This window comes from Vespa mandarinia, chromosome 8 (genome assembly GCF_050613455.1).
Source record: "Vespa mandarinia isolate Hongniang chromosome 8, ASM5061345v1, whole genome shotgun sequence".
NCBI classification, from domain to species: domain Eukaryota; kingdom Metazoa; phylum Arthropoda; class Insecta; order Hymenoptera; family Vespidae; genus Vespa; species Vespa mandarinia.
Window position 1 is genome coordinate 776,647 of NC_140817.1, and position 22,671 is coordinate 799,317.

Consider the following 22,671-nt stretch of genomic DNA (forward strand, 5'->3'; position numbering starts at 1 on the left):
ATATCCGTCTACGATCGATAATTCACGATCGACGAAGGTATTGCATAATTACACGTCCGATCCTCGGAGCATACCCTGTCTATTTTCGATGTTAAACATTTGCGTGTTACCTCAGGAAAGTCTACAAAACGTAACTGGCTATGAGTAAAAATATTCCATTGTAAGCGCAGGCTAAGTCTAAGTACGATTAAAATGGAAGAATAGTAACCGATGTGACTTGGCACGTGCGAAGCGTTAATTATCGTTAATATTAATACAGCGGAATAATTTCGGAGAGATCGGGATTGATGAGTTTGAAGAAAGAAATAAAGAAGGAGAGGAAGGTCATCGACCTTCCTTTCCACTCTACTCCCCCCCCTCCCAACCCTATTCACGAGGATAATATCCACGATCTCGAGGCTTCTCCCACCGGGCACTTTTTATCCAGCTTCCGGCTGGAGATCCCTATGGTATGCACGGTGTTGGCGCACCGGAAGCGTTTAGGCCTCGTCACGCTTGTTTTAATTACGTGAACAGGCAACCGTCTCTCCTTCTTTCTTCTCTATCCTGTACACACGCATGCGGGCTCGCACGTCTACTGCTAGCTCTTACTCGCACACGTAGAATCGTCGATGCGAGACAGGATAGATGGTAAATAGGTACTCGTTTCGACACCTGGCACATACCCAGCGCATATCCCGCACGCCGTACGAGGGAATTAATTTTTCGGATTAGGTTATCGCATCCTAGTCGACCTGCTGCTGACGTCGCTACCTATTTCGCCAAGGAACGAGGTTAAGACCGGCTAAGCAGCTTTGTGTTAATGAAGTTCCGGGAGGAGACGGACCACGCATCTTTTTAACCCCTTCTACGTCTCCCTCGCTCTCTCTCTCTCTCTCTCTCTCTCTCTCTCTCCCACCTACTTCCAGAAGATCATTAAGTATTCAGTGCTACCCGCGCGTGCGTCTTACGCATAAAGGCAACGCACTTGAAGATAATGTCGATAATATCGTAACCGTGTAATTGACTTTAACGTCAATCCAACGTCCATTGGATCGCTCGTAGGAGACGTTTCGCTATGCTCGATCGTTATTCTCATTATGGAGATAGCGACTTTGTTGGTTCCGCTGCGATGACGACGACGAGAGGATAATCCATCGTGCTCGAGTCGAGTCGAGTCGCGGTTCGTTCCGTCTGGAAAAGAAAAGATAAAATCATGATTGATTAAACACAATTCAATAAAGTACAATAAACTATTACTAAAGTTAATCTTTAACTCTTTGACTCGATATACCGATATAAAGAATGTAATAACGAATATTCCGTACAATTCGACTTTCATTTTCTCATTTCTAATCGTCTCGTTCCTTAGAAAATTTGACCGATGATGGTTGCCATTCTTAAGAGACTATCTTGCGAATAATTAAAGGAAAGTTTTAAAGGCAATATTCTTCGTCTCTTTATACGGCCGATAAAGCACTTGACGTACAGGCGTCGAAAAAAAATGCTAATTGTAATGATCACGCTAATGGGAATTAACCACACACGGTGCTACGAGAGGACGTTTGCGGTTCAGCCACCCCGGTGCGGACTGGCTCATGACGCGGCCGTTTTCTCTCTCTTCTTGGTTACGAATATGCCGCGTGGATCTTAGGGGGTCTTAAGAGAGTATCGTGAGAGGAATAACTTTCGTAGCAATCGCATGCTGCGAGGTCGTAGGTACTCGCCGGTAAAACTCGATCGTAAAACTTTCGTGGAATGTCATTAAGCTTGCGACGGGATGTCGATGAGACGAAAGTTTCGAGAAATTTTTCTTACAAGTTGAAGAGAAAAAAAGAAAAAGAAAAAAAAACTAACGATTCTCTATAACGATTTCTATTTCTTATGTCTCGGAAAAAGAAATATTTCCCACGGAAACGAGAGAAGGTTTTGTGATGGTGCTTGGCCAAAAAAATTCTAACGAAAATGTGGAATAGAAGAAGAGATTACTCTCTCTCCCTCTCTCTCCCTCTCTCTCTCTCTCTCTCTCTCTCGATACGAATAGGCGCGGATCGTGTCGAACACGAATGAAATCAAGCGCGAGTAAGTATGAACCTTCTCCCGCGCTCTCGAGAGCAGGCACCCTCATCTTTTCTTGTTTTTCTTTATCGGACCTTCCAGAAGGAGGATCCTTTCGTCTTAGCGGTAGTACTATCCGTTTCATCGGCTCATTGTCTTCGCCGTCCTCTACCTTGTCTATTTGCACGCGAATCCTTTGAAGAAGCCGCTGCCACTTTTTCGTAGTTACCGCTGTTAAACTAAGCGAGAGGCATTCTTACCGCAAGAAGGCAAGCGAGCAGCTTGCTTTCTTGGGTTCTCGTGGTCTACGTATACGTAGTATAGTCTAGACTGGATAGGTATATCCTGGACCTTGTTTTCAGGTCGGCATACGAGAAGGTCAGCGTCACGCTTTGTACAAAGTGGGTTAAGTTACTCGACCGGGAATTCCTTGAAAAGATGTTTCTCAAGATGCTTTCGGTACGTTCCACCCTCGGGGTTACCAGTAGTAGATCCATCGTGATACGAGATCGAAGATAATACATATTTTGAGTACGTTATTATAAAATACCAGTGCCACGTTAAACGATGAATTTGTAATGTCACCAAGGTGTCCCAATTTTTTTGACACCCATCCCACCTTTCTATTTTCTTTTTGCTTCTTACCTTCGTAAATGATTTTTTTATTCGACTTTCTTATGTCCTCTTTCGTCTGGTTCTTCGCGTTAGAAGGCGGTCAGAGGGCAAACACAAAAATGATCCCACGGTCCTTTGAAACGGCAGCATCCTTTATTACCAGACGTTTGATTCAGTATCACGCCTCGCTCGCACGAATCTCCATGCTCCTTTTCACAGGACGTAGAACGCTTAACATATGAAATAGTCTTGTAAGGGATGAATGGAGGCGCGTTGCTTTTGTCGGAATTATTTCTTCTTCTTCATCGTCTTTCTTTACCAGCAAGACGACAGGTTCGCGCTATCACGTGGGTGAGGTCACGCTCGGACACGTATGCCTGCACGCATAAACGCCTTATTATAGTCCTTACACTTTGTTATTCTCCTTGAAAACATCGTCAAGAATAATCTTCTTCTTTCTTCGTTTCTTCTCGTGAGTATTCCGGTTAAGGGACGATCCTAAGAAAGTATTGTTCTTACAAATATCCGAAAAAGAAAGAGATAGAAAACTATAACAACGATTTCTTCTTCATAGAATCGAGAGAGAGAGAGAGAGAGAGAGGGGTAGAGGGCATTTAGTCGATATACGTCCATTTGGCTAGGAATGAGAGATACGCATCGCATGCTCTTTAAAAGGGGTCACTTATCATGCATCGTACATAAATGCCTTTTGCCCATTGAACGGACGACATGGAGCGTACAGATATCAACGGAGATCAAGACGTTCGTTGCCGAAAAATGTCGTGCCGGTTTCTTTTCGAGACTCACCACTTGACTCTCTTAGGGTTGTACAATGACGCAACAGAGAACTTACGAATTTCTTTTCTCTTTTTTCTTTTTTTTTTTTTTCTCAATGTGTGTACTGTATATACCCCTTTTCCTTCCCCTCGACGAAACAGCCTGCCCTTTTTCTTTTTCCTCCCCGGAGTTGCTTCGATCAACGAGCCGGCAATCGCCTTGTCCTTCTTTTGCGTTCCAAATGCGGGTTCATTATTTTCAGGTTTCGAATGTGCCCGCCGAGATCATGGGACTTTAGGAAGGAAAGAGGAGGCTTTAGGGGTTGCAGAACACCGGGGTGGCATTTTCGCGGCAACACAAGTATCGTGGATCAAAGAGAGAAGCACGAGCAAGCCTGAGAGAACGCCATCGAGCAATCGAACAAGTGCCTTCTTTTGTTCACCGAAAGCCACCGAACGTAAACGTCAACGGCCATTTAATTGGCATTCGACGATGCGTTTTTGATTTGATCGTGACGACCCTCGGCCACCCGGGGAGAAAATGAAAATTGCTTTTCGCATCGCTTCCATATTTTTTTTCTATCTCTACCGTAGCTTTAAAAGATGATCTAATCGATATTGAACTATTTTAAATATGTATATATATAATAGGCATATATATATATATATATATATATACTTTTTTCTCCTTTCATTCGATCCCCCCTCTTTATATCCTTTGTGAATTGTTAGCTCGACGTAATCTCCGCTTCGAAAAGGAATAATTCTTCTTATTCTAGAAAGCACGTCTCGATGCAGCCTGCATTTCCATACCGGTAGTAGAATGCGAGCGAGGCGCTAAAATAGACGGAAGAATTTTATTCTTATAAAAAGGACCGAGCGTAGACGCATTATGCTTTAATCCCCGATGTAAGTCTCGCTCGTTCGACAATGCCGTTCTCTGATTTCGATCTAGAAAAAAGAAAAAGAAAAAAAAAAAAAAAAAACTGCAAGAGAGCGAAGATCGAGTAGGCAAGTACCTAGAACCGGCCAACCGGCCAGCCCTACGACTCTCAATGCGCCTCCGCGGTAGAAAATTAAGACAGAGAGTGGCTTTTGAAGAGCGGCAAACTGTATTATGATGAAAATTCGTAGGGAGCGATTTCGATTCGACGACGTTGACGACGAGCTTCGATCCTGTCGTTGCGCTCGCTCCTCGAGATCTCCCGTACGAGATACGATAAGATCTCAACGGTCGAAACGCCGAGAGCAATGAAAGCTTCTCTTTCTCTCTAGCCCTTAGGAAAGAGGCAGCAGGAGTAAAAAGCATGCGTTAACAATAGTCAAGTGTCGTGATTTGTGTCACGGCTAGGGGTGCATGCGCCTTTCCTTTTTTCTTTCCTTCCGTCCTTCCTTCGAGTCTTAATTAACCCTCGTTCCCACGTGACTTCTTAGTCCCGTGGCAAGAGGGGGGTCCTTCCTTCGCGAACTCGTAACGTACTTTTCTCCGCTCCGTTAAACATCGCTAAAAATGAACGAGATCAAGGAACCCTCCCCTTTCGAGTCAACCGAATCACTTGCCACATATCGTCACCTGCTTTTCTAAGCGCTAACCTAACAAATTATTATTAGACGATAATCTACTCTTTTCCGTTTTTTATATGTCATTACGACGAAGGCAAGAAAAAGTTATCGAAAAGTTTGACCGTAAAATGAAAATTGGTACCTCGGGCAAGAGGGGAGCGGATACTATATTTAAACCGTATTAACGCAAGTGCAAAAAGCGTTTACTTGGATAGATCGTAGAAGGTAATTTTCAGCGTGCACGCAACGAGGTCTAACCACATATACGATAGGGTGTTGTCTATTCATTACGCGAACGCCTTTTGCCACGTAAACGTATGGTTTAATGGCTCAATATTCCAACAATGATCATAGATCACAGCCTAACGTATAGGGTCGGCACTTCCTCGCTCCCACGTAATACCAATATTGTTTCCACGAATGGCGAGAAATCTGCCGGTGGCGTCATGACGCCCTCTTTCTTTCGCCTCTCCCTCCCTCCTCCCTCCATGTCGTTTATTTCCCTTTCTCTCTTTCCGCTCATCTCTCTTTCTGCGGCTGAGTTAAGCGTTCGTCCACTGGCGTCAGAGTAATGGCAACTATTAGGGTAAGTACCGTCTTAGCCTCGAGGAACGAGCTCGAGCATCGTTGGACCGCTCTAAAGCATCCTCTCGACCTGCTCCTCCTCGCGTTTATTATACCAAATAAAGCGATGGAGGCGTGTATCCATTCGTATGGTCCTTGACGTTTAACAATTCCCGTCCCCCCGTTTCTCATTCTCCCTCTCCCTCTCCCTCTCCCTCTCTCTCTCTCTCTCTCTCTCTCTCTCTCCGTATCTTGCACGCGCGTTCGATGCGCTGCAAGAGAAATGCCTCATGACATTAATAACAGCTTTACCAGAGTTCCGAACGTTAACTCGAAATCGTCGCTTCGATCGATCTTTCCTAGAGCAAGAGATTTCTAAAGGTCGATTCGCGTTTTAAAGTAACTAGAACGCGATATCCTCGTAGAGAGGCGAACGCATATGACGAAGACAAGGACGTGATACGCGGTAGGAAAATGCGTTTCCAAGCAGGTACAGGACTTTTGACCTCCGGCAGATGAGCTGCTGTCCCGGCCTGTAATCTCGCGAAAGAGGAGAGAGACGAGGGCCACCGAGAGTCCCCGTCGTCGGCAATTTTAACTCCGTCTCGTAGGAGAAACAGTGGCAACGGCAGCGGCGGCAGCGGCAGCGGCAGCAGCAGCAGCAGCAACAGCAACAGCCCTTTTACCATACCTAGCTGTAGCTCCCGTGGAAGCAAGCGAGTAATGGAAACCCCATGTTAGCACGTTCGAGTCCGGGCTTCCAGTTCGTTTCGACCCCATGAGAACTCGGCCTAAGTCAAATCGACGGTAGCCGGCGTATTTGGTTTCGACCAAACGAGGAAATTCTCTTGGAAACTATGCTCGGCTTTTTGTGCCATCGACCTTTCCATTCTTTACTCTCTTACAAATCGTTTCCTCTCCATTACGCGAGTATTCTTACGATGTAAAGGAGACGCAAAAAAGAAAGATATCCGGCGTAAGTCACACAATCGTATGTATTATACCGTGCGAAGCTTTTATTAAAATCGATCGGATGTTTATAGGAAATGGATAAAAGAAAAAAAAAAGAAAAAATAGAAAAATAGACGATAACGAATATTATATAAAATGTATCGAAATGCAAGAATCGTAGATCCGTTGCATAATAATCGAATAGGAAGGATCGAGAAAGAACGAATCGTTTCGTATAATTCGAAATCGATGCTCTAGCGTTTCCAACAACATAGATGGCAAAGGTGTATCCGTCGTGATTCGTTCGATCCCGAAGGGAACAATTACAAGAGGCGGTAGTCGTTAGCCTATGCCCCCCGTTAGTATGCGCTTCGTCACACCTGACTGCTCGCGCACATGCGCCCGTAGTCGCCGCTTCTCGACATCGACTCGCAACGTAACGATCCGTACCGTAGCGTTTCGTAACGTCTGCCAGTTTTAATAGGAAAGAAAGACGTCGAATTCCATTGGCGATCGTTTTGACTTTTACGACAGGCCGATCTAGATCCGTTCATTTCTTTTTCTTTTTTTCCTCCACTTCGCCCCATTTGATACGATTTTTTTCCTATTCAAAGTCTCTTACGATTCTTTCTAATCGGAACGGAAAATCTCGTCGATTGATTATAGCTCGATGTTAAATCGTTTAATTCTGTTCAGATCGATCATAGAAAATATCGATCATATTTTTCTTCAACACCTTCGTCCGTCTAATTACGAAAGGATTTTTCATAAGAGAAGCCGATCTTCATGGGTCTCGTCGAACTTTTGTTCCACGCTGGAACGTCACGAAAGGATCTATGAAGCTCGCGGGAGACCTTATGCAAAGCCAATATGGCGGGCGTGTCTTAAGATGATTGAACGAAGCGAGGCAACGTTCGCGTTGCGGTTCGACCGACCGACCGACCGACCGACCTCGTCGTATTTTGTATTCATAGAATTGCCTGGGAACTACGATGGGAGCAACGGCGATGGAGTATCACGGAGTTATATTCGCTCCCTCTTCCCTCTCTTTTCTATCGCACGAACCTTCCGAGGCCTCTAGGCTTTTAGCTTGACCCTTCTCTCTTTCTCGGCCGCTAAAGCTTCCACGAACATTTCTAAATACCATCTTCGTTATATTCAAATGCATCTTATTAATTACATCGACCAACCTGTCAAATGGAAAATGAATCAGTTAGGGAACACTTAACAATTGGAGTTATCGTTAAAATCGGACTCGATCGATCACAAACGCGTAACAGGATCGAGAATCGAAAAAGGAGAATGCGTTTTAGCGTGATCGCGATACGCTCGAAGGTTCGAATCTCTTGGATCCTTCATCCGAAAGAGCTTCGATGTGTTCTTTTTGCCTAACGCGGTCTATCGAGCGATCGTAAAGAGCGGTCGATCGTCGATACCGATGCAGAGGTTGGTTATTGATGAGACAACGCGTCGAGGCGCAGGCGCGAGCGAGCTGCTTTTGGCTTAAGTTACCTGCGATTTGTATGACATTCGATCCCTCGCCCACGCGTACGAGGTTCCGGTACTCCGTCCTCGTCCACCCTCTCCGCAAGACCCATCGCCTCCTTCTTCTCCTCCTCCACTTTTGCGTGGCAGCGATTCTTCCTCGGAGACGGTGCACGCCGAGTCGCCGGCACACGTCGAATACCCGTTCGACGGCTCTATTTATTTCTGTAATTCACCTTATTTATACGGAGCTACCCGATGAACCTCGACTCGATCGTGTTCCGAGCCTTGTATACCTGTCACCGTTGATAATTCGCATTAACTCTCCGGCGATACGAAGAGTAGAAGGGTTCTCGAGTCGTTTCTAGGTGCGAAGGAGGGAAGAGTGAGAGAGAGAGAGAGAGAGAGAAAGAGTCTCGAACGCGATCAACGAACATAGATGTTGCGAGGAAGAAGCAGCTGCAGCTCGTTCCTCCTACAGCTGCGATATCAACGACGCTACGCACCAATACGAAAGATATCGCATCGTCATCTTCCGTCCTCTTGATTCTTTCAATTGCGTGGGACTTCTTAAACAGGAGGAACATTCGTCTTTGGCTTCGCTTAAAATTAGTCTCGCGCTCGACCATGCGAATCTAGTAGCCGATCGATACGATTTGTCTAAGCTTGGATCTTGACTAAGGGTTCAAACACTTTATCTCTTTCTCCTCGGCGATATTTTATATCGACGTGCTCGAGAAAGAGAGAGAGAGAGAGAGAGAGAGAGAGAGAGAGAGAAGGAGATGAAGAGTTATCTTTGATCGATGCGAAAAGTGAAACGCAAAGTATTTCCTGTATCGAAAAAATTGTCGAGTTTTCAGATCGCGTTGGAGATACGTGTCATCGGCTGCTGCTATGATATCGCCTTCGGAACGTGCCAGGTTTACGATCGAACGAGAAAGGGACTCCTTTATAATGTTCGCGTTGACTCGCTCCTAAATTATATTGATCACCGACGGCAGCGACGGAGGCACAACGCGTTCCACGTCCCACCCCCGATCACCGTGTGTGCCACTAGTGTCATTCCGCATTGTTCGACGTTATAACAGACGCGCGGCCGCGTGCAGGAAATTCGATATTTCCTGCACACAATGCGCCCGTCAGTCTTTCTCTCTCTCTCTCTCTCTCTCTCTCTCTCTTTATATATATATATCGTTCTCTTACTTTTTTGTCTCCGACGATAGTACACCCGACTTCCCTCGTTACATTCGCTCGGAAAATCGTTTACGCCCACTCTCCTTCTCCAACCCTTTCGGGTATGTAGGGCAACGGGTCAAACACCGGTGAAGAAGAAGAATAAAAAGACGAAGAGCCATGATAAACGTAAATTATTAGCTCTGGTAGTGACTGTTAATCCAAAGACTTTTTGCTGTCGCTAATAATTTCAATGATATGTGGTTGGATTAGCTGAAAGCAGATTGTAAATTTCCCATGTACATTAACCTTCCAACTTCTGGAAACTTTTCGAAAGGAGGATACCGAGTCTAGGCTATGCGCTCGAGAGACGAGCGATAGCGCGAGATGCGGTACCGGTACCTTTATTGCCCGACAGGAGTTACGTATCCAGCGCGTTCCGCGTCTCTCGACCGGATAACTTCGTGGAGCAAAGATAGAGAATAATGGAAGGACTTTCTACTATCAAATAGATTTATGGATATCCAGCCGTGCACCTACTACCGAAGTTTATATGACCGCTGGCCGTAGCTTCGTTGCGTTTAATCCACCGTTAACCGAGTACGGATCCCTCGGCTGTGGATATCTCGATGCTGCGTAGGCGAATATCTTTTCTCCGGTCGATCATTAATTAGGATAAATGTGAAGTGATTAAAGAAGTTGCGATTAGATGAAAGTTCGATGTAAATGATTTTAACGAAAGTGACTTTGGTAACGATCGACGTAGAATGTAAATGTATCGATCGAAGAGATCGACCGATCAGGTTCGAGATCGTTGGTAAAGATTCGAGAGCACGCGTCGTACGTGCACCGACACGTTCCATCGATTGGACAATGGCTCCGCGAATGTAGGTTTATGAGAGGTCATCGAGATAATCGGCCGTTGTCCAAGCGAGATTAGTTCGACGATGACCAATACTCTTTTCGTACGTTGTCGCATCCCGAAGGGAGAGATAGCCAGAGAGAAAAACAAAGAAAGGAAAAAATGTATAGGTGAAGAAGGTAGGGAGCAAGAGAGACTTCGATTTGGAGACCACAATTGGTGGTCAATTATTCACGAGAATGACTCGGCAAAAGGTAACTCGGCGTTTGAGCGCGATCGGAGAACAACGATACCTATCATCTAATTCTAACTCACGATTCATGGCAGAACAACGTTATTGTAACCGTTATCGTTCGGTTTCATTCCTTCGTACAAGGGTCGTCGATCCTATCCAACGAAAGGAATACACCGTGATCCCTTCTCCTCTTTCTTCTTGGTTCTCTTCCCTCTTCTCTTTCCTTTTTTGTTAAATTAAACAAGACGGATCGTTTCACGTTCTAAAAATCTAATTGAAGATCGTTCGAATGAAATTTTTGCGCGTCGTCCATTCTCGATCTTTTTCTTTTTTTTTTTTTTTCCTTCCTTCTCTTCGCGCCTCGTTCGAGCGCTAAACGAGCGCGCTAAATTCGAAAGATATGTCACCTGTCCAACGTTCTCATAGGCTCTGACGATTATCTGCTATCCGGCTAAACCGGGTCTGTGGTACGAATGCTTTATTGAGAACCGATATATAGAACGTCTCCTTATCGCACTCTCATCTTGATACTTCCGTTCGTCGGACGACATAATCCGCCCTTCGATCACTGCCCGATGCCTTTCTCGTCTACGATTACACGATAAAAGCAATGTAAACCTGTTCCTGAATTACTGTAACCACCAACAGTGTTCTTAACGAATCGTTCCATCTTACCAGTTTTATCCACTTTCATTAGATAATATTATAAAATGCGGAATTAACATTAATGGTTTAGATAGGATATAATAGTTTATATCGTTTATGCCGTAATTTGACACTTGTTCGAACATTACGTACAGTCTGATAAAACGATTATAACATTTTCGAAATGAAATGGAATAAATTTTTAAACGTATACCATACAACGTCTCCTTATAGTCACCAATTACAATTTACTTTTCTTTATAAAGAAAAAGAAAGAGAGTTTTTATTATACTTCCGGTCACGCGTCCATCGTAATAAGAAAAGTAAATTCGGACGTTCCAATTCGAATCAAACTCAATGCGAAAATATCGAAGAATTGAAGAGAATTGTTAGGGTAAAAGACGTCGGTGGTTAAGTGCCCTACCAATGTTTGTCCATTTTCCAACTGTTTATTTTCAAATTAACTTTCTGCGCGACGTAACGGGCAGCCTCGTACGCGTGTCCGACGCGTGTCACCTGTCTGTCATGGTCTCGTGAATACACGCCAGCCACTTCAACTTTCTAGAACATCCTCCCCTGAGGAGACATGGCCGACTGCCCCCCAAGACCTGCTGCTGGAGACCAAAAGTATTTCACCTTACCCTTCCTTTTTTTCTTAAATCGAGTTTACATATTTCAGAAATACCATCGGTTTTGACCGTTGAATTTCAATTAAAAAACTTATCGTATTAACGAATGTGAACATTTTTTTTACATATCGATTAATTGACAACTCTCTTTGATTCTTCGATTATTACTACAAAATCCTTCGATTTTTATAATGATCCTTTGATTTTTATAATGATCCTTCAATTCAATACGAGCTTATATTTATAAAAATGATTAAGTATCACGTTGCTAAAAATTGATAAATAAAAAGAAATAGAGTTTTCAAGGTATCAGTCCTTCGAAGGAACGTGCAAGGTAGTCTTGAAAGAGAGTCATGTGCCAAGGAATCACGCACGGACGATCAGTCGTCGGGTGGTGCGGTGCACCCTGTCTTGGGGGTGCAGGTGCAGGAGGTCTTTCCTTGGGCGGATTCATGCTTGCGTGATTCCAGGAGCCTCTGGCAGGTCCTCCACGAAGGTGTAGTACACGGTGGTGGGTTCTCCTGGCACGCGCATCGAGCAAGCCACCGTTGACGTTCCACGCGAAGTAGAAGCACATGTGAAGGAATCATGCTCGGTTGCGTTGCCTTGCCACCCTGCAGATACACCTCGAACCTTACTTACTACTTGCCGCCAACCGCAGGTGGTAATGGTGAACCTTAAACCGCTCTTTTGCTCGACGGTATAGGACTTTCTTACGGAACTCGAATATCATTTACCTGGTTTATATAAGCTTTCGTACAAAGTTCTCTCTCTCTCTCTAATCGTTCTCAAGAAAAAAAAAAAAAAAAAAAACAAAGAAAAGAAAAAAAGAAAGCGGATGTAGAAAAATCTCAACACTATAGAATCCTTCTTGACTTTCCCATTAGATAGAGTAAAAAGGTGTGTCTCTACCGTTCCAAAGTTAATAAATTAATGTCGAACGGATGGAGTCTCCAACGTACACAATAAAAAGCAGCAGACCTACCCGTATCCTGGTGAAGGAAAAAAAAATTGAAACAGAGGAATAAAAAGAAGGAGTCGGAGTATCGGTAGGTAACAGGAAGTACCTCAAACAAACGAGTCCGTGGGATAAGCATACAAAAGTTAAAGGGGTCGGCTAAGGTCGGACGATAAAATTAACTCGAATATTAACATCGCGGGATCGACCGGAGCAGCCGTATTTAATCGTGCACACATAAATGTACATTAATTATGACGTTATCCAAAACGATCTGAGAGAGGGAGGGAGGGAGGGAGAGAGAGAGAGAGAGAGAGAGATATGGTATAATTTCAAGTATAAAACTTTTTTGCAAAGACTTACGCATTTTCGACGTTAAAATAAATCAAAAATTCTCGTTGAACTTATTTTATCGTCCTAATGGTGTGACAACGAAACGTCACGGTATAGTGTGCGTGACTGTGTTGGCACGCGTGTCCCGCAGGTGCCGTGCCTCGTTACATCCTTGCAGGGCACTACCCGCACGATTTTAAAAGATAACGTTGGACGTTTGTAATTATTGAGCAGATACACCCATTCTTTATGCACTCCTAGCAATACGTCTGTCAATTTTATTGCCTGCATCTCTTTGAACTATTAATCTATATTTTAACGTAGTCCGTTAACAAATTTGGATAACTTAAAAAAAAACAAAAAACAAAAAAAACAAAAAAGAAAAAAGAATACTTTTGTACGTTTGTAGAATGTCTTATTACACCTCTCGTTATCGATTTCGCCAAACCGGTCGCACGGTGTCGACCGGAGGATCGAACTCGATCGTGTAATTATCGAGCGCGACACGATCGTACCATTAACGTTAATTATCGGAAGCCACGGAACGGACTCTTCTATGGTTCGTAGTAAAACGGCTGGTCGCGTGGCCGGCACGCGCCTACTCGATGACAACTTCCTCCTTTCGTACCGGAAGTTGCACTACGCCTGGCGCTCGTAACTGCAGCTTGTATTTTACATAGATGCACCCGCCTGCGCGTACATACACATTATGTACATATCTGCTTGGAGTTTCGACGAGGATAATGACGATTACGAAAACTCGTGCGTTTGTTAACGAATTAGTCGAGAAGAAATATCAATTATTTGTTTTCATTCGACACGACAATTATTTTCGTTTAATAAATGAAATAGCAAATAATACAGTTTTCAAATGTCACGGTGATTCTTATCTACGTTACGGAGAACTAGTGAAGGACATTTGGGAAAGCAAAACGAACGTAAATTCATCTGGATTGTCTCTTTGTTTGGAAAGGTGGTAATGGCAATGATTACGTTATCTCTCGTATCCTTTTATTTCCTCGCAATATATCGCAGGTGCATCGAGATCGTGCGATAGAGAACGTTTATTTACGTATACCATGGATGGAAGCAGGTGGGTCGTCATAAAAGTTAACTTGTAAGATGATATAGTAGAGGAGCCATTGCTCCGTAATGCGGCACGGACGCGATGCGGGAGCTGTGCCGTAATAAACACCGCTTTATTATGCGACCTCGGCTACGCTGCCCTTTTAGAAATAAAGATACGCAAGAAGAAATTCGATATATCGCGTCGTTTATCGTTGATCCGATATAAGCGTCCTTGTTCGAGACCAGACTTTTTGACGATCGCGCGACATCTTCCTCATGTTCGTCGGCAAATGTCGTAAATTTTCCTCGAAGTTTATAGATTCGTTGCGGGGTTTCTCGAAGAACGTCGAAGAAAAATTCCATTGGCAGGGTGAAACGCTTTTGATAGGGGGATTTCATTGTCAACCGACGAGAAAGTCTTTTTAATGAAAAGCCCTAATCGTTAATAAAGTTCTCCTTGTTTCTTCCAACGATCGATAGCGTAGGACAAAAGTCACGCAAAAACTTTATTCGGAAAATAAAAAGCTCTTGCGTTTCGGGAAAGTTCGCCTTCATCGAACTCATTTGCAGGAGATAAAGTACGAAGTTGATCGTTCATAAAACAAGCCATCCAATAATTTAAGCGTAATCTCTCAATTTATGAGAAATCTCGGTGTAACTCTTCGAATGCATTAAGAGCGAGCGAGCGAGCGAGCGAGCGAGGAGGTTCGACGACCCGGCTGACACGGGTGGTGGTCGTCTCTCCTCGAGTGCCTTGCCTTTCAAGGACAAAGCTCGACCTCCTTCCCGATCGTTTCCTGCTTCATGCTCGGGATTCCGTATTTATTTTAAGGCCGCTACTCCTTCTTCATCTTCTTCTCGCCGTTCTTTTACTCTTTTCTCTCTCTCTTTCTCGCTCGCGCTCTCTCTCTCTCTCTCTCTCTCTCTCTCTCTCTCTCTCTCTCTCTCCTAAAGGCATACCACGAGGAGGAAGAAGAGAAGATGGTAGAAGGAGGAAGAGGATTTGCACGGTATCGCTAATGTAAAAATACGAAAGTCGACCTTTCTCGTGGCAAGAGCGATGGCGAGGTACCGCTGTTAAATCAACGATGAGATTGAGATGCAAATGCAACCTCTCCTCTCGTGTTCTGACCGCGAGAAAGAGGAAAGAAATGGCGCTCGAGTAAAAGCAAAGAAAAAGAAATAGCGAGTCGAACGATAAAGAAGGATAGAAAGGAAATGTCGCGATTTCTACAATTAACATTCATAATGTCTCCATATTCTCTCGTCGTCTCGGCACCGGGACTCTCTTAAAACGTGGAATTCAATGGCGATAATTCAATCGGCATCCCGCATCCACTCGCTCCTCCTTCTCCTCGAGCTACGCTCGGGGAACAACTTTATTGAATTTCGCGAGCTTCGCCGATATCTCGCAATAATTCATTCGTGCGATGCGACTCCCGCACCCTTTTCTACTATCGCGACCGCAATCAGTCGAAGAAGAAGAGGAAGAAGAAGAAGAAGAAGAAGAAGAAGATGAAGAAGAAGAAGAAGAAGAGGAGGGAGCCCGAAGGCAAAGTGTGCCAGACCGTTGCTGATGCTGACGCTGCCGTTGTTGTCGATGCTGTCTCGAATCTTACATATAAATTAGTCGGTACCACGTGTGCTTCCATGTCGTCGACATTCTGACGCTTTATATACTCCATAATTCATAATGCAACCTTTATTTAATCCTGAATGTCATTTGGATTGAGAGACGAATTCCGGAAGAGGAAGAAAGTCTTGTGGTTCTTTCATTATCGATGTCCATCTTATTGCTATCCTTTTATATGACTTGAGGTTCGACGAAGAAAAAGAAAGAAAGAAAGAAAGAAAGAAAGAAAAAAAAAGAAAAAAAAAAAAAAGAAAAGAATTAAATACGAAAAGACCTTAAAAATAATCTTTAAACAACTAACCGTCTTAGTTACGAGTCCGTTCTCGTTTATCTTGCAAATTTCATATTTGAAGAGTACCGTGTGCGCATCGTCACCGATATACGTCGTTCTCGTGTTCAATTTTCTCGAGATAAAGAGTTCGAAACTTTTCGTAGTGAATACACCGGTGATCAGACCGAACCACTTTGCTTCGGCTAGATCTATGCGATGAACATTTTAGAAATAGATCGAGCGAAGGAAAGAGCTCGAGTCGATCGATAAATCTCGTACTTGCCTGCGTTCAAAGATCGATCGATCATTATATTACCCTCGGCTATAATGTCTATGGATTTATCTAGAAATTGACAGCCGTATCCAGTGAATATGATCTCTCTTTTTTTATTGGACAATATCATCTGAAAATCAAGGAAAATTGTTCGAGGCTGACAATCTTAGCGATATGAAATATTTCACCCGTATATTCGGTGAGTCCGGTTGCCTCTTTGAAAGATTCCCTTCCAGATTTAAAAATTTCTCGTTCGTTTTGTCTTTAACGACGAAATTGGCAAGAGGACCGAGAATCTTGACAATCTCCTCGGTTATGCAAAAGCACTTGATCTAACGGCATCGACATTGAATCGTGTCGTTTAATTAACGGCAAACGTTAATCAAATTATATTTACCATTGACTCGATCGGTACAAAAATATATCCGATTTTATATGCATTTGTATCGAGAATGTACGGGATATGATTATAACATTCTTCGAATACATTGGCTAATTCCGGTCCCACGATATTCCAACAGGTAATGAGATTAAGATCTTTCGGAATGGACAATTTCTTTTTCCTCTTAATCGTTATTATACTCTTTCCCATTTGTTTCCCAATTTGCGTCGATTTGTTCTGCACCATCGTGATCCTCTTCGATCCTCTCTCTACACTTTGAACGGCATTAAAAAGTGCATCGTAGGACGTGACAGCACGTCGTTTTCTCGAGGAAAAGGAAAACAAAGGAAAACGAAGAAAAGGAAAAAAAAAAAAAAAAAAAGAAAGAAATATCTTCGAAACGTTTGTCGATTCGAATTACGAGGATCGCGCACGTGTCCGCGTATGGATTCACCAAATTTGTACTTCGGAATAAGAAAGAGTGCGTGGATAATTTCGTGGCACAGCACGAAACGCGGAGAGACCTAAATCGAATCAAGCGATATTGGGAAGAGGGATCGATCGATCACTCGAATCGTCCTTTTAGAGAAGGCGTAAGTACATCGAGGTTCGGCCATTTGTAATCATTAGCGCCATGGTATCCGTTGCCACGGCTTGTCTTATTATGTCATTTCACTCGATTCGTTTTCTCTTTCCGTTCTGTCGACTCTATACGTACGCGCGCATACGTCATCGCGTGGGCGCGAGCACGCGTTTATTGTTACTATAAATTTTACTAGATATCGATATTAGAAACGATTTCACGGAGAATCTGAACGCGTTCGTGAGGACGCGCGACTCGTCGATAACGCGATTGTCCGATATCACTAATGTTTGTCTTACATCGAAATATATTTTATTCCCGTTAAAAGCGACTAAAGATGTCGAGTACCGACATCTTTATCTGTTGGAACTCGCGCGCGAACATGCCGGAGAGTAACTGTAAAGTCGAGATAGCCGTAGAGAGAATTTTTTCGAGTACTATGTAAAAAGTATCCTCGACAAGGAACCAGTCCTCGAATCAACCTGCGATCCACCTCTCGGAGAACACGAGTCACGAGCTTTCGATGGCGACCTTCTAGTCGCAAGGCATACGACTGGTTCTTAGAAGCGAGCATCGGCGCGTTAGGTGCAACCCTTTCGAGTAGTAAAATACGCTACAGTATTGTATCCGTACTACGATATTTAATTCGCGGAATGCGATAAAGACGCAAATATGTGGATTCGCGGGAGTACGACGCGAGGGCGAAATTAGTGTCGGCGACCCACCGAGACCCTCTTGAATTTACACGATCCACATAGATACGATCTCCCAGTTCGAGGTGAAAAAGGAAGAAAATTTCTTTCCTTGCTTTTCCGATCTTGACCTTCGAAGGAACGACCAAACACATCGTCCTATGAAAACCCGTACGGCATCGCGTTCGTTCTTCCTCCTATCTCTTGCCCGAATCGATCCTCGAAAAAGATATAGCAAAATACGCGCTCGTGTTTAAAAGTCAATATATGCTCGCTGTTATTAGTACGAATTAACGGTACGTCTGAGATTACACGATAAAGTTTAATAAATGATTTTGACATAACGACTCGAAGATTTATCGCGTCGATCTTTCATCTTGGGTCTAGACTACCTACGACTTCATATCGGATCGCCAAGATAATTAGCATGGATCGTGTTTCCTCTCCGGCGAGAAGGATCGCTCGGAATTGCAACGGTGTGGCATCGATAAAACATCGTCGCGGAGTGACGCGGTAGCATCGGCAAGACGGCCGCCCGGTTTCGCGGATGAGCCTTAAATTTCCGGCCTGGCAAATTGAAACGGCCCTGGGCCGTATCGCGATATTGCTTATGGTACAAATTTAATAAGGCGCCCGCTGGGGCCGCCAGTTACCATGCTAATATCATCCACCACATCGGCAAGGTACTGCCTCTCCACCTGACTCGACTCTCTCGAGAAAAAAAGAAAAGAAATAAAGTAGGAGGAGGAGGAGGAGGAGGAGGAGGAGGAGGAGGAGGAGGAGGAGGAGGAGGAGGAGAAGAAGAAGAAGAAGAAGGATAAGAAGGAGTATACGAAAGAGACGGGTAAAGACGAGCAGGACGGATGAGAAAGATGGTGGTGTACACGGCGAGTCGAGTCACTCGTAACCCGTAATGTTATGGCACTGCCTACCGCGAGAGGGGCCTTAAGGGGTCTTCGTCCCGTGGTCTTTAGTGCCAAATTGGTTATGCGAACGCTTTACGACACGACGAGTCGATATTAGTCGAATGAATTACATAAATTATCTTTAGAGTTATCTCGAACGACAACGGCGGCGACGACGAGATTCGAATAAAAGGAAGGGATGAGTCTATAAGATGAGTCTCGTAGTCTCGAAAATATCCAAGAAATTCGTCAAGGTCGTGAGTACGTAACTCTATCGTACAAGGATCATGGTATCTCGCACAGAGTCCACTCTCATCCCTTACCATGCATTTATCTTCCCGTGGAGTTTTGCAAAATACCTACCGCATGGTTATACTCTCTCGTGCACCAACGAGGTAATCTCGCGTTGTCTCTCTCTCTCTCTCTCTCTCTCTCTCTCTCGTGTCCTTCGTTCCTTCCAAATAAGACGACGAGTGGGTGAGGGTACTGAGGGAAGAGTAAGAAAAGGTAAAGAGACAGAAGGAGAGAGAAAGAGAAATCGAGTAGGAACGTTTTTATTAGTCCTCTCCGGAGTCCTCCACGGGAGGTCCTACGTACGCATAAAATGGCCAAGAACGTACGACCGCCTGGATTTCGTCGACTCGTACCTTCCCTCGCACTTTTCCCTTCCGATGCTCGAACAAAACGAACGACCGTTGCACTCTTTTAGAGTCTCTAAAAGTATGCAAACACGAGGGTGCTACGAACGGTAGAACTCGGGGAGAAGGAATTTAATAGCCAGGATGGCCCGCTACTTTTCCAAGAGAGCGGAAGACCTACGAGGAAGGTGTAAGGTAAGCCAAAGATGCGGGTTGCGAGGTGACGGTCTGCCGCAGGTGAAGGAATAACGTACTCTCCTGTTCATGGCCCAAGCTGTGTTTTCTACGATCTTAAGGGGAGTGACAAGTGTGGCTCCTGAAAATCTTTCGTTTCCATCGCTTTTCCGTTCGACTCTCTTCCCTTTTACGATCTTTCCAGATTAATCGGACAAAGCTAAGAAAAGAAAAGAGAGAAAGAAATAAATCGTTCTTCTACGTGCTTACCTCTAATATATGCGAAATTCTCAAAGAGCCATGTTATCCAGTCCCTCGAGTTCAAATTAAAATCGACTGGAATCGATACTCCCTCGCGAAGTAAGAGATAAAACGTTCCCGACGAGAAGACGACTCGATTCCAGCGGGGGTGGAAGAAGAAACGAATCGATACTTAAGATACCACCGAGCGATGTATATCCTCCAAGTTCTCCTATTTCCGGTGCGATCGGGATCGTGCTACGGCGGTAAGCGGCAAGATCGAGCGGACCGGCTCTTCGAGAGGGAATTAGCATACGACTGGAATCGAACGAGGTACCCCCGATGTCTCCATCGCTCGTGAAATGGATACCCCGTTGCATCGCGTTCTGCTTTCAGGATTGGTTTATGCCCGGCCGAGACTTACGGCCGGCCCAAGCCTCAATCGCTTCGGTGCGCCGCGCCGTGCGTGTGGGTGTTTACGTCGATATTATTGACTCTCTCTCTCTCTCTCTCTCTCTCTCTCTCTCTCGCTCGCTCGCTCGCTCTCTCTTTCACTCTCTTTTTCTCTCGAACCAATGGAAAAAGTATTACACGCCATCTTCGAGAAGTCAAAGTCGACTATTCCTCGACGAGAAACGAGAGGAGACTCTATTTATAGAATACACCTATCTTAATTTACAGAAGAAGAGACTCCCGCTAGATCCCGTTCGACGACTCTAACGCGTTAATTTACACCACGACTTCGTACGCCATTACTCCTGATTTACGAGGCATCGATCGGAAGCAAATCGCTCTTCTCGCCTTCGTTGGACTTTCTACGAGTGTGCTATCCCTTCGTCAATGTTTTATGCTTATGCGTGATTTACAAGCGCTCTTAATTTACTGCCTCTTGATCTGTCTATTTCTAACGTTCGAAAAAAAAATGTCCGATCGAGTGGTAATCCTTTTCTAGTCTTAAATTCGACATTTCGAATTAGAAGAAGCAAAAGAAATTAAACTCGTGGCACGGAAGTGCTCCACGAAGATCTTCGTGGTTCGGAACGATTCGAGAAGGTAAACCAAGGGTTCGCCATAACTTTCTTGGGCCGTTATGCACCATTTAATGGTAGCAAATGGTTCCCTCGCTTTCGAGACCAATTATCGAGGAACCTCGAATATGGCAGCGCTCTTAAAGCGTATCTTTAAAGTACTGCCCGCGTATATAGTTATTTTTGATACTCGCCTATACGGTTGGTACTGTAAGGTGGTACAAGCACGGTATTAAAGCTACGAGCAACGCGATTCTTTTTCTCTTTACTCACGATCACCATCTCTGATCCCACCCACTAGCGTAAAGTCCAATTAGAGTCGACTACCCGTCCAAGATAATTGGCGAACACTCGCGCGAGGACGTAACTCACGAGCCGGTAGCCTCTTTTCCTTCTCTCTTGCTTTCTTACATATATACGCGTACACGTATACACACATAATACACATGAACGCACGTACATACTCGACTCGATTCCCCTTTCCCTATCTCTTCTTTTTCTCGTCTTGTTCCCTCGATTATGCTGCTCTGTCTTTATCTCTCTCTCTCTCTCTCTCTCTCTCTCTCTCTCACACACAAGCTTCCCAAGAAACGCTCGGAGAAATCGCTCGCGGCGTCCAATGCGAGCAACGCTCGTTTAGAAGACACTCCACCGACGCGAGTTTGAGATTGCGCGAATAGCGACGCGTCCACGCACGCAATCCCCGCGTAAGATAATTAGGTGTGCATAACGCCTCCGCTACCGGCCATCTTAATGAATACGAATCTTTTTTCGAAAAGTTCCCACCGGTTTCAACCTGGGAGATATAGTTTCTCCCTTCTCTCTCTTTCTCTAACTTGCATATGTTACGCACGGAAAGATAAATAATCACGTAATGATATAATAGTGAACGTGCAATTTCCTTTACAAAGTTTTCCGCTTTGCTTTTATACGACTCCATATAACATTAACTAATAATAATCGAGTTTGGTCTTGTAAGAGACAGCGCATTAATACGACCCTTCGACATCTTTGACGTTCTCCTAATATAATAAATATCGTTCATTTTGACAACCAAAAAACATTCCCATTCGCCTCCGTAATTCTCATTATCATTCGTGATACATACGTAGGTACGTTCGAAGTAGTATGGTCACTCGTTACGCCTGCAATCAATCGGTACGGGACTTGGTTGAAATCGAAAAAGCGCAAAAACCGAGCACATAAAGTCGAGGAAAAAGAGATAAGGAAGAGAAGAGAGAGAGAGAGAAAGAGAATAGAGGGTGGAGGGAGACAAAACGAGCCGAGTAATTGTGTTTCTGCTTCGGTCTTTCTTTTCTCTTACGAAATTCCCCCCCTTTTCCTCTCTTCTTCTCTCATTGTTCGAGCTCGTGTAACGATATCGTAACGGCTTATATACTTACTTTCTGTCTGTCTCTCTCTCTCTCTCTCTCTCTTTCTCTGTCTCTCCCTATCTTTCCTGTTCTCCGCCCGCTGAACTGGTACAGGACGACGACTGTGTGTAATCGAATACACCCAGGGAGTAACGGAGCAACGACGCTGGCGAACCGATCTCTCGGTGGTTTTTGCTCCGACTGACTTATCGGTATTGGCACGTGTTCGTGGCTGCTCGCGAAACGAGACGAGTGCGAAGATGGTGGCTAAGGAAGATGAGGCTAAAAAGAAAACAAAGAATAACAAAGAGAGAGAGAGGGAGAGAGCTCGTGAAAGGGGAAAAACAATGAAGCAGAAGACGAGTGCCACTTTCATGACACGAGCGAAAGAGAGGATTACCGACTTCCATGTGATCTTAGCAAAGAAACGACATCGCGGAGGTGGAGGTGGACTAGCACAGAAGGCCCCATGTGGTCAGGGCGTGTTAGCCGCTATCAAGTCTATATTATCGTGCATTGAACGATGATATTGCTCTTTCAAAACAGGCGCAAGGAGAAAAGAGATAGAGAGGAACGTAAATAAC

The 22,671-nt window shown here is 44.4% G+C and overlaps 1 long non-coding RNA gene across 1 annotated transcript in view; it reads right to left on the reverse strand.

Moving 5' to 3' along the window:
* Positions 1-945: 945 nt before the first annotated feature.
* LOC118451093 (uncharacterized) overlaps positions 946-22,671 on the reverse strand; it is a 117,405-nt gene continuing 95,679 nt past the window's right edge. The window contains exon 3 of the long non-coding RNA XR_014982456.1: positions 946-1,173. This is a non-coding gene — a long non-coding RNA (uncharacterized LOC118451093). The remainder of the gene's footprint in view (positions 1,174-22,671) is intronic.